General features: G+C 34.8%; 1 protein-coding gene across 9 annotated transcripts in view; it reads left to right on the forward strand.

The window, feature by feature from the left end:
• The window catches only part of PCDH15 (protocadherin related 15), a 1323555-nt gene that overhangs the window by 22175 nt on the left and 1287774 nt on the right, over positions 1 to 13606 (forward strand). The window lies entirely within an intron of this gene.

Raw genomic sequence — 13606 nt, forward strand, 5'->3', positions numbered from 1 at the left:
AACAATCTCATTAAGTAGTTCTACAGATCAATAAATCCACCTCTGTGTTATACTTACTCTAATTAGGCTTCCTAACAGTGAGATATCAGGCAGCATGAAAGCCAGTAGTGTACACCAATTCTTAATTGCATATTTCTTCCATGCAGACAAAGTTGGGATGTTTTTGAGCTCTAAGGCTTGTTTTATAATTTTCCTTCACATAATGCATATCACAGTGGATTTTTTTGGGTCTCAGTCATTATACAAGAGTAGAATTTGTCATATAGAATCTGACTCATAGTATGAGCTTGCATATATCCATTCTTAAGTCGTGAGTCAGTCCTACACAGAAAAAAATAATTTGTATTGGCTTTGACCATCTTTCAGTTGGAGACTTAAAAATTTTCTTATATATAGCAACATCTGCTGGCCTGTGAGTTTGCCCAGTTACCAAGCATCTATGGAATATTTATCTGCAACACAATGCTATTTTCCTCCCCTCATCCACCCAAGATAGGACTCTGAAATTTCTCTAGGTCCTAATGAAAATTTGTGTCAGTAATTCAAAAATATGTCTAACGAGGTCAGTAAAAAGGACCAAGATCCCAGGGGCATTTGTTTCAACTTATAAAATTTGGAAAGTATTTTGAATTAATTGCAGCATATTTGAATCACTATTTCCTATAGCACCCACCAGGTAGAACTTCTTAACATACAGGGTTTGACACAGAGTTAAAAATAAACTTCTGGCTGATAATTTTAGCAGCCTGTTTCATAGGCCAATTCAAGCCATGGAACTCAAAAAAAAGCTGTGTAATTCCTGGTCTCTACTTGATATACAGAAGCCTCACATCTGTAGTCTCCTCCCTAGAAAAAAAAATTCCAATATTAATGTGATCTCCATACTGTCTTAAGAAATTTATTTATTTTTGCAAAACATCATAATAAATCACCAGTCATGGTGAAAATGCACTCTCAAAACAAAAGGAAAGTGATAAGGTTAATCTAAAGGACTGATAGATGGATGTGCCATGATACAGTTTGAATGTGTCAACAAAAAGTCCAGTAAGCAGAACCTATCTCATGTTATTTAATAATTTAAATTATTTTATATATATTTCTCAAAAATTGTGCAAGTAGAACTTCTGTAGTAATATTTATTTCAATCTATTTCTCTCTCCTATCAGGTATATATCTATATGGTATTTTTATCCACACTGTATTCATCTGTTTTCACACTGCTATAAAGAACTACTGGAGACTGGGTAATTCATTTAAAAAAAAAAAAAAGATTTAATTGACTTACAGTTCCATATGGCTGGGTATGGGAGTCACAGGAAACTTACAATCGTGGCTAAAAGCAAAGGGGAAGCCAGACACCACTTACATGGCTGCAGGAGAGAGAGAACATGCTGTGGAAGTGCCACACTTTAAAACCATCAGCTCTCCTGAGAACTCACTCATTATGATAACAGCAAGGGAGAAATCTGCCCCCATAAGCCAGTCATCTCAAACCAGACCCCTCCTCTGTCATGCAGGGTTTACAGTTGGAGATGAGATTTGGATGGCGACTCAGCCAAATCATATCACTCACTTTGCATTTACTCCTTCTCATTGATTCTTCACTTCCTCTCTCACATTTCTTGTCTTGCTCCCCTAGTCACAAAAGATTTTGCATGACAACTACCCAAAAGAAGGCAAGATACTTCTCAGAGGGTTGAAAAATAAGAAACTTGAGTCTGCTAAACCTGAGTTTTATTCAGTAGGCCAACAGAGGAAAATGCCTGGAAATGTTCTCAGGTTAATATGAAATTATCTGTCCTTTTAGAGACATATAGTGAAATTTTGAGGAAAGAACACAAATATCTAAATATAGACACATACAGTGTTAATGTATTTGAAGAATCAACATAGCAAAGATGTGAATTCTCTTTCAATTGATATATATGTTGACAAATTGATATTAAAATTTCAAGGTTTTATATCGATAAAATGATTCTCAAATTTATAGAAGCAAAGAAACTATAATAGTCATAAAATAATATTGATAAGAATAAAGAGGGAGGAAGCTGTCAACCCATTTAGAGACTTAATATGTAGCTCTCGTAATCAGGGCTATGTGAAATCGGTACAGCAACAGATGTGCAAATCAATGAAATAGAACAAAAAACATAAAAATAGAACACCATAATATATAACCAACTAACTTTTGACACAATTGCCAAAGCAATTCAATAAAGAAAAGACAGCTATTCAACAAATGGTGCTGAAGCATTTGAAACATCTGAACATCTATTGGCAAATAATGAACTTCAAACTAGGTCTCAGACCTCATTCACATCATTAACTCTAAATGGAGCATGGGCTTATATGTAAAATATAAAACTATAGGACTTTAAGAAAAAAATACAGAGAAAATTTTGCCATAGCTAGGGCTAGACTAAGAGTTCTTTGATTTGCCACCAAAGCCACAATCTAAAAATGAAAAATTATTTTAAAATTAAAAGTAAAAATTTTTCTCTCTGAAATGCCTTGATAATAGGATTAAAATACAAATCAATCACCTATCACACACATGATTTACATACAAAATATATAAAGACATCTAAAAACTCAAGATTTAAAACAATTAGTTTAAAAAGTGAGGAAAATACATAAAGAGGCATTCACTGAGAAGAATGTAAATATGGCAAATAATAAGAACATGAAAACATGTTCAACGTTACTGGCCATTGAGGAAAGGCAAACTAAAATCACAAGGAAATACACTTCATACTTACCAGTATGACTAAATGAATATATAAAATATGATATACCTATACAATGGAATATTATCCTATAGGAAATAGCAACAAATTACTGATACATACAATACTATACATAAATCTCAACATTATACCAGCTTTAAAAAATACACAAAGGGGCATACTGTGCAATGGAATTTTTATGAAATTCTAGAAAATGAAAACTGTAATAACAAAGTGGAGAAACGACTGACCACAGGTTGATGGTATAGGGAAGACACAGTAAAATTTTGGGGGTGAAAAAATATTCCACATCTTGTTGTTGGTACTTATTTTATAAGCATATACATCTGTCAAGACTCATCAAATTTGAAACCTTAAATGGGTGCAGTGTATTTTATATAATTTTTGCCTCAATAACACTCATTTTGATTAGTGAGTAGAAGACTTAGAAGAGACAATTTTAGTTTGGCCTCTGAGATTGACTCCCAAATCAAGTCTGTCAAACTGGCAGGGCAAGGCAAGTCTGTCGAACGTGCAGAGTTCGGAAAATGCAGAGTTCTCTACAAGATGTGGCTGTCCTGGCCACAGTCCACGATTGCCACTGGACTCAGTTCAAGAATATTCTGTTACAGTTGCAAACCAGGGAAGATAAGGCTGCTGTTACACTTGACAAGTATTTCTCAGCACACATATAGCTTATGATTTGACATAGAAAATCTCAATGTCTACAAGTAGAGGGTAAACACATAAAAGACAGAACCCCTCCTTACACTGGAATTTAACATAATCAGTGAATACATTTTTTATTTTAAGTATTTACTAAATATTGCATTGGATGTGCTTATACTAAAAATGTGTTGTTTACAGCTGAGTTTCTTATATGTTTATTTGCTAAATTTGGCAAACCTACTCCAAGATCAGGCTTATAACAGCAACTATACCCTCCTTATTTACAAATCTCAAATCTCAAGTAAGTGCATCTATCTTACTTGCAGCTAGAAAAATACCTGCAAGAAAGAAAAATAATAAAATAAATGTCCGGTTTTCAGGCCTTGAATTATAGTAAACGTAGGTTGGAATGGATGATCATTTTACCAATTGTCATTACCCTCCTGCCCCAATAGCTTCTGATCAACTACAGTAAAATCCAGCATTTTCTCCAGAACTAAATGCTGCTATTTTATGCTCCAAACTCCAATAGTTACCTCATTTTTTATAACCCTGACCCTTGTTCACTCTTCTGTAAGCTCATAATTGTATTGCGTATGAACTTACAAAGTTTGTTCCTGACTGAGGTGTATACTTACTATTTCCTCATTAAGGAACACATAGTATTTTTTATTATCTAGCACCTAAAAGAATATTTGACCTGTTTCAGCTAATTAATAAATCTTATTGATTGAATAAATGTGTCAGTTTTCTACTTATGTAGAAATTATTTCTCAATAATTTACCGTAAAAAAATAACTGACTCTCTTACGGTCATGCATCACTTACATTGTTCTGAGAAATGTGTAATTGGGGAATTTTCTCATTGGGCAAACGTTATGGAGTGTACTTGCCCAAATCTAGATCATATAGCCTACTGTAAACCTAGGCTACATGGTATTGCTACAAACTTATACAGCATTTTACTATCCTGAATATTGTAGGCAATTGTAACACAGTGGTAAGTATTTGTGTATTTATACACATATAAACATAGAAAATTACAGTAAAAGTATGGTAAATATGGTATTATAATCTTATGGGACAACCATTGTATGTGCAGTCCGTTATTGACTATGATATATCATTATGTGATACATGACTGTAATTGTAAAGTTATCTATAAAAATGTTTTTAGGTATTGGAGAGAGTAATTTAACAAGAGGCAAAGTTTTATTTGTTAGTTTTCACATTTTCTAAAAGATATAATTAAATCTAGCCATTGCAAAGATTAAATAAGCCAAAACCATGTATAATTTCTCAAAAATATAGTTAATACTTCAAGATGACTACCTTTATTTTCACAATTCAGCTGATATTTTTCTGCATATTGAAAGCACTCTGCAGGACTGCAGAAGGAAAAGTCAGTATCTAAACATTTTCTTCAGTTTTCTTATTAAACATCTAATTGTTTATTTTAGCTTATCTAAGGTTTTCTGTAATTAGATGTGACTGGTTGAATTGGTTTTAATATTTGAAGCATTATATTATTTTTCTTTCATTTTTTTTCTTTTGAATATTTTCTTGAGTTTTTCATGAAATTGGGCTCATAGGAGTAATTTAAACAATTGTAAATTAAATTTCTCTTAAAGCTTTAAGTCAGAATGCTTCCTAGGATTTTATTTATTTCACTTACGTCCTTTACTCCTTTTTGATTTGTCTATATTCAACTCAATATGGCTCATTCATGTATTAAACTACTTGTTTTATAGTCCAAATACTGCATATTCTATGATATTCTTTTTTTCCTTTAGAAAGGAAATGATACCCTCATTCTTAGAAGTACATTGTTTTTAAATATCCATAGCCAGGAATGTCTTCGTTGTCAAAAAAGGGAGAAAGTTTTGTTTTGCTTTGTTTTCATGAAGTCTCATTGAAAATTAAAAAAAAAAAATCTTTAATCATAAAACTGGAAAGAAACTTGGTGTCAATCCAGTCCTTTCTTTGGATTGACACCAAGTTTTTTCCAGTTTTACGATTAAAGATTTTTTTTTTTTTTTTAACAGAGAACAAAACATTTGCCAGTAAATGTCATACCTAACCCAAAGTCATAGAGCCTACTCAGCAGTAGGCTTAGGGTTTTTCAAAATGACAGCCTGATTAATCTTTACCACACTAGAATAATGTTCATATATTATATTTACATAAATGCCTTTGTGCCCTAACATACTAGGATTATTATTTTTATAATGTTGCACATTTTTGTTTGCTCTGTAGTTGTTAGATTTAAAAGCCAAGATATGAAATTCATTTAGACCACTTGTTATACTTCCTTACTATGTATTTTGCTTTACTTGTGATCACACTATGAAAAAAGGATGGATCTGTCCCTCCACCCAACCCATACATAATTTGATTCAGATTCAAGATGTCATATACACATTCACCAAGAAGATATGAAAAACCTGTATTACTCGCTTTATAAAGCTTTCTGAGGAGACCAGGGCAGGCTCCCAAACAGATCTGAAATTGGCTTGAGACAGCAGAGAAGGGAAACTATCTTCATTTTTATTGTGTTTAGGAAGTGGACTGGGAACAAGATTCTTGCCTGTATGTGGGCTGGGACTTTCATGGTTTAAAATTAGCATGAGGTCCAAAAAATGGAGGCCCTGACTTTCTTATCTGTTTACCTAGACATAAGGCAGAGGGGACAATGGAGGGGTGGGGCTTGATAAAAGTTAGCAGATAAACATCAGAAGTAGAGTCAGACCCTTTGTTATTCCTCTGATTATATTCTTTATAATTCTTAATTATTATGACACTAGTAGAATTCTTTAAGATGATAGACTCAAATTGCACAATTCATATTTTCATAATTTATAATGAAATTTAAAAGAAAATTAGGAAGCCACAAAAAAAACTCAGTCGTTGTTGAATATGATCGTCTTTTCAAATTGTTATTGTTTTAATGTGATAAATCAAAAATAACCAAAGGGCAAATTTCCTGATGGCACTCACATAGGAGTGACCACAAAAACAACTATTGTTTAAAATAAAGATCTTGTCCCTTAAGTAATGTTATGTTGAAGCTCATTTTTCTTATTAACTTTTCTGAAGGGGCTAATAAACACACAAATCTATATTAGGATTCTAAATTTTTGTTTCAAGAGTCATACCCGAACACTTTAGAAATCCTATCAGTGGCCTTGTCAACAAGAATTACACTTTAAGAAGGATTAATCTAAAATTAAAATTGAACATAGACATAAATACTCAATGGCTGAGGTGATCATGGAAAACTCACCTGAACTGTTGAGATTAAGCCCAAGCCAACAGTTTTTAAGTTCTCACAAAACATAAATATGATATAAAGTGATAACCTACATAATGCTACCTCTTACTTAAATTAGATTTCCAATCAGAAAACAAAAGACAATAAAAACCAGAGGATAAACTTGTATTTGTAAAATTCCATTAATCTTAATTAGGGAGCAGAATATCACAAGGTACAAGCTGCATGATGATGAAAATAAGCAGGTACAATACACTGAACCAGTGACAACACATATCTCTCTTCTATAGCCATAATAGATGTCACAATACAATTTTTTCTTTGAAAAGATGATAACATATAATAGTCAATTTTATACTATGAGGCTATGTGGGATCTGAAGCGGGTAGAAGAGGAGTGAAGGTCGCTAATTTGCCTTACTGAGAAAATAATACTTGGGCAAAGATTTGAAGTAGCAGAGAGAGAATTAGCTGTACAGGTAACTGCAGAAAGAATTTCCAGGAAGAAGGACAAATCAGTCTAAAAGTTTCAAGGTTGAAAACTGAATTGTTGATTGAGAGAATAGCTAGGATGCCCCTATAGCTGGAGGACTGTAAATGTCAGGCAGAGCAGTGGAGAAAAGATGAGAAGAAATAAAAAAAAATATTATGTGTGGACTTATAGGCCATTAAATTGAATTTGGCTTTTAATCTTAATATATTTTGCAGCATATATAGTGGAGGAGGGGCATGATCTTAAATTTTAAAGGACTGTTTTAATTGCTGTGTTTATAATATAAGCAGATCAGAGCAAGATAAAAGATAAAAGCTGGTAAGTAATGATGTTGGTTGGATAGCAGGTCAGCACTGGAAGTCCTAGAAAGTGATAAGATTCAAGATCATTTTGAAAATAGAGCCAATGGTCTCTAACAGGATTTCTTTATGTGTTAGATGTCGTATATTTAAAAAATAAAAATTAAAAATGGGTCTGTGGTTTAGCTTGAACAATGGCAATACTGAAGTTGCCAAAAACCAAACTAGATAGAGTATCAGGTGGACCATACCTGGGGAAAGATTATCCATAATTTATATTTTGACAATATTGATTGTTAGCTATCTACTAGATACCTATTAAACTTGTTTGAAAGGAGATGGGTCATAAGAATCAGCATGTACCTTCCCCTGTTTAAAGCCCATAAAAACCCCAAACTCAACCATACTTAGGCAGATAATGGAACAACCTGCCTGCAGAGATGATCTACCCACTCCTGGTCTCCTCTCTACTGAGAGCTATACACTTGTCAGAATGACCTGTCTGCAGATAGGAACTACCCACTCTGGGTCTCTTCTCCAGTGAGTGTTGCAAAGACACCAGCATGACCTGTCTGTGGAATGGAACTACCCCCTTTGATCTTTTAAGAGCTGTACTAACACTCAATAGAGCACCTCTTCACCTTGCTCAACTTCCAGTTGTCTGTACACCTCATTCTTCCTTGTTCTTCCTGGACGTGGGACAAGAACTTGGGAGCAAGACGGAAAGAGCGGTAACACAAACAACATAAACAGGGCTGAAACATGCCTCCACTCCCACCCACAATGTTATGGGGACAAGAAAGAAGAGAGGAGTGGAGAGCTGTGGCCCTTCAGGGAGCCCAGACCAAGGAGCTCCCTGAGCCAAGGCTTTGATAACCTCTTTGTGGCTCTGCAATTCCTGGCATCTCCAAGCTTCTGGGCACCACCATGCCCAGTACCCACAGTAGAAGCTGCTTGCAGTATGCCTGGTCCAACCATAGCCCTAAAGGGAGCTGGCACCCATGCCAGCACCTGGAACTGCCCGCCCCACTGCCTATGGCATGCCTGGCTGTGCACAGTGGCTGAACCCTGTGCACACTCACTCACATACCCCTCACTGTTCCATGCCTGGGTCACCCTTGGCAGGCATAGGATCCAGAATGGTAGTGAGAATCAAGTGCAATCTGCCTGCCCAAGTGGGCAGAACAAGCCCAGCAGGCCTGAGCAAAACTCCGGCAAAGATGCCACCAGCCACAGAGGTTTCTGGCTGCTGAAGTGACACTTTAAGGATTCTGCGACAGTTGCACTTTCTGAAATTTACCCAAGTAAGTTGAAAACCTTTGTCCACACAAAAACCTGGGCATGGATGTTTATAAAAGTTTTATTCATAGGTTCCAAAACTTGGAAGCAACAAATATGTCATTTGTAATTCACTAGGTGGTAGGACAAATAAACAGTGATACATCCATAAAATGAAATACTATATATCACTAAAAAGAAAGGGACTGTCAAGCCAAGAGAAGATACAGAGGAAATCTAAATGCATAGTATCACGTGAAGAAGCCAATTTGGAAAACCCATATACTATGTGATTCAAACTATATGACATTCTAGAAAACAAAACTATGGAGACAGTGAAAATGTCATTTGTTTTGAGGGATAGTGGGGAAAGAGCAATGAATAGAGGGAGCACCAAGGATTTGTAGGACAGTGAAACTATTCTGTATGATACAATAATAGTGGATACATGTCAGAATGCATTTTTCTAAACCAATAGAATGTGCAAATACTGAGACTGAGCTGTAACGTGAACTATGAACTTTGGGTAATTTTTTTTAAAGTCAAGAAAGAAGGATTTTGTGTTGTAAATTAACTTTCTGATAACTGTCCTTGAAATAGAATTTTCTTTGTAGGGTTGAATTCATTCACACTGATCCATATAAAATCTTTACTTAGAGTTAAGATAACATTTTTTTTGTAATAATTTGTCCTCTTTTCCACCAAGAATAAGTCGAATTTTGAACTTTTTGATTAATGTCAACCACACAGAGGGGCTATCAATTAGTACAATAATAACTATGAAAAGGTTGATTTTATTTTTCCTCCTTAGAAGTGCGTGTGTATGCATGTTAAGCCATAGGTTTAAAGTTACAAATGTTAAACAAATGTTGTATATATGTGTTAAACCATAGGTTTAAAGTAACAAAGGGTTTATTACTTTATTTTCACCTTACCTATGAGTAGACATTGACTCACAGGAAGTTAAATGATTTTCCAAAATGGCAAAGCTGAGCTTTGACCCCTGGTAGTCCAACTCCAGAAGCTGCGTTCTGAACTACTAGGTGATAGCATTTCACCTGACTTACTTTCTTATTTTCTACCACTCTCATTCAGATCCAGCCACATATTCTTTTGTGATTTCCTTTTTCTTTCTCAAATATTCCTGGCAAGATTTTTGTTGAAGCTTTTGCATTAGCTATTTTTTAGGCCTTGACTCTTCCTCCCCAAATGTGAACATGGCTAGCTCCTTCACATCCTTTCAGATTCTCCTCAAATTTCAGACTTCCCTTGACCACTTACCTAAAGCAACATTCCTCCCATCTACATCCAGTTCTATTAATGTTTACCTTCCGTAAGGCAATGCTCCTTCCCTTATCTCCATCCGCTCCAATCAATATTTACCACTGCTCTACTGCCTGGTTTGCCTTCATAACACTTATTTCTATTGTTCTCAACCTTCAACTGTATCAGTTAGCAGCTGAAAAAAATGGCAAATTGTTTGAGGACTAACCCTTAAAATGTTGACTCAATATATTTAACAAAGTGACTGAACAGTTGGAATCTTCTAAATTAACCAGGTAGGTCCAATATATAGTCAGGAAGGTACTTAACATTTATTATATATTATGTAGCATTGCACATTTATTTGAATATTATCTATTTCTCCAACTGGTATATAAACTTAAGGTATAAAAATTGATGTTTTATCCATTTTTAAAAAATCCTCAGTGCCTAGAACAATATTAAGCCCATAAGTATCTGGTAAACCGATGAATATTTATGAAGTGAATACATAAAATTGATGTTTAAGAAAATCAACCAGAGTACCATAAGCATAAGTCTTTCTTTAAAACTGGCAGGTTCAGAAAGACTATCCTAACTTTGGAAAGGAGGATTATTTGTGGTTTTAGCAGGAAAAGAACCCCAAAGTTCAGTTTATTTTGCAAAAAGTTGTGTAAGAACTATTCTCAAAAGAGAGAAGAATTGACTATGTAGATTTAGAAGCTTTGATAATTTGCATTTTATTAAGATAGAAGAGAGGAAACTTAGGTTTTAACTTCATACACAAGAGGGTTTGGGAGAAAGAGCATCAATGACAAGGACCTGCAGAAATTGCCATGGAAAATTCTCAGCCCTGTATTGTCTTTCACAGTTCTTCTTTGGCATTGGAAAAGTCTTTGTGACCTAATTTTAGTTTATCTAAATCTCTAAATCTATACCTCTCGTGTGTGTTAGTAGACATTTATTCATGAGTTTCTCTTACTTCTCTGCACATCTTACAAGTGGGATATTTAATGCATTTGTTCCAGACATTCCTTTCAAGGATATTTGTATAGCAAATACTGGAAGTAAGATGCTGTGTCATCTTCTGTAGCAGAGAGCAAGAATGCTTACTGTCCACTTACAAAGGATTAAGATTCACTAAATTCAGAGATCCTATCCTATAAAGGGACTGTTAATTGTACCAGCATCCATCTGATTCTGTCTGCCTTAATCCCATGGGACATCAGGCAAGGGGAACTAACACAAATATATTGATGTACAGGCCGTAGCTACTGATGTGGGTAATCCTTCCTATCCATTCTTCCTGACCCAGGAGTTCTGTGTTTACTGCAGTTATCCCTGAAACTCTGGCAGGCTAATTTGATGCTTGCAAGTAGGGTAAGTCTCAAATCCTTCAAAATTCTTGAAAGTGTTGAAGTCTCAGATCTCTCTATTGATGACTGCCTTTGCAGCATTTGTCAATTTTACCTTTATATTAGAATTGAATTTAAATTGTTTGTCAAGTGAATGGCTACCCATAACATTTAAGATTCTATGGAGAGCACAGGGTTTAAAGGAGGGCGGAGTAAGGCAAGGAAAATTTCTAATTAAGTGTATGACAGTCAGGAGGTTTGCCCTCCTTTAGGAAAGGAAAGAAAATAACAGGTCAGGGAGCTGTAACAATTGATAGAAATATGTGTGAGTGAAAAGAGAAGTACTTTCTAGAGGGTCATTTTAGAGGCATAAAATTGGTAGATGAAGTCTAAGCCACTTGAGAGAACATGAAGTTAAGGAGTCTAAGAATTAAGTACATATAGGTCTCAGTTAACTTCACTGTTAACTATGGCTATTTTCACTGCTAGAAAACAAATAGGGGATTATTACCAGATCAAGTGAGAGAGTAAGACCCATGAACATTGAGTCTGTAACGACTACTGTACTGTTGAGTTAGAATCCTCGCTTCCTCATATTCTTATTCTCCTAATCTTTAACATGCAAATAAAAAAGAAAGAATGGCAGTAAGGAAGTCTGAATATGTGAGGTGGGAACGTGGGTTGAAAGGGATAGCTTTAAGCTTCTAAAGAACATCTTGGTATATCTTTCAAGGGCAAGGTATGACAGTGTTAGATCCTAAAAAGCGGCTTCCAGTTTGAAGCAGTTAGGAATCCAGTGTCTTCACTCTCCTATGAGACCAATAAATCTACTAAGTTGTCTTTAGGTTATTGTCTGCGGAACGTCTTGAATATACTCCAATCATTGAGAAGAAAGAAACTTTTCTTTTTACGGATTTCACAATCTTGAAAAACATTGGGACTGGCAAAAGTGAAGTTTATCTTTAAGGATTTTGCGTCTTTTGTGTGTTAATATTGTAGACAAATAGAATCAGGTCTGGAGATTCTCACTGTGGAAAGAATAATGAAGCAACAGCCACACGTTATGTAAGATTAGGGTCCTAAAAATGGAATGTGTTGAAAGTTACAGGTAAATGATTACAAAAAATATTTCTGCAAATCTGGCAATCATAACTGTCCAACCGATTTTCTTATTTGATTACAAATAGATACTTTAATTTTTATGCAAGAGAATCCAGAGCATACATATCTACCACTATAAAGTAAGCAGCTATCTTTGGGATTGAACATAGATTATATTAGAGTGAAAGACTGCTGAGAAATGAGGAAAAAAAGTCTTTTCAGTGAATCCTACATTATATACAAAACAGTAACAGTGAAAATTTGGGTGTTGGATGAGTAGAACAGGGGTATTACTTGGTCAGTAGAAGATTATGAGTCCATTCTATAGATATGCGGATATGATGCTCCACAGTCTTTAAGAGCCTCTCTTTTCTTTGGCTTTTGAATGATTACAAAAAGAGCATAAAGAAATCAGCTTGTTCAACCTCCAGTATGTATTCCACATCTGAAACATATTTGGCCTGAAGGCAATAGGAAAAATATTTAAGTTCTAAAATAATAGAGAAAGCATCAAGTAGTGGTTAAACTGAGCCATCATTGAGCAATTGTCCAGTGATTCTCTTCTGAAATTCCAGAAAGGGGAAGTTCTGGCATGTCTAATGGTGACATCCAAGTCACAATGTAGATCTTGTATCAGTTGACTCACTGGAGTAGGATAATCCAGCACAAAAGCACGTGAGTAATAAGATTGTCAATTAGTTGCAGAGTCAGAAAGTAGCTAAGACAAAAGCATTGTCAGAATGATATTTGAAGTGCCTTCTAGTTTTTTTCTTTTTCTTTTTTTTTTGGCACCCCAAGGGAAGAAGTAATGTGGAACAATTTTAGGGTTTCTAGTGGAGATTGTGGCCTTTTTATCAACTAGAAATAAAAAATTTTGTTCTTTGCAAATCCAGGAAAAACCTCTCCTTTTTCTATCTAGGGCAACTGTAGGAAAACTATAATGGATAGATATACTGAGAAGGATGTCATGTTGTATAAAGTTTGTCCTTTGTATTTTAGATTATATCTTTCTGAGACAGGATAATTTTCTCCAAGTATTCCTTTTATATCAAATATCAACAGATATCTTTGTCTAGAAATAATGTTATCTTTTGTTTTGAGTTTATCTATTTGTTCAATCTAAGAAGTTATTAATTTGGTGTATAATTTTTC

The sequence above is a fragment of the Cebus imitator genome, unplaced genomic scaffold (genome assembly GCF_001604975.1).
Source record: "Cebus imitator isolate Cc_AM_T3 unplaced genomic scaffold, Cebus_imitator-1.0 Scaffold97, whole genome shotgun sequence".
NCBI classification, from domain to species: domain Eukaryota; kingdom Metazoa; phylum Chordata; class Mammalia; order Primates; family Cebidae; genus Cebus; species Cebus imitator.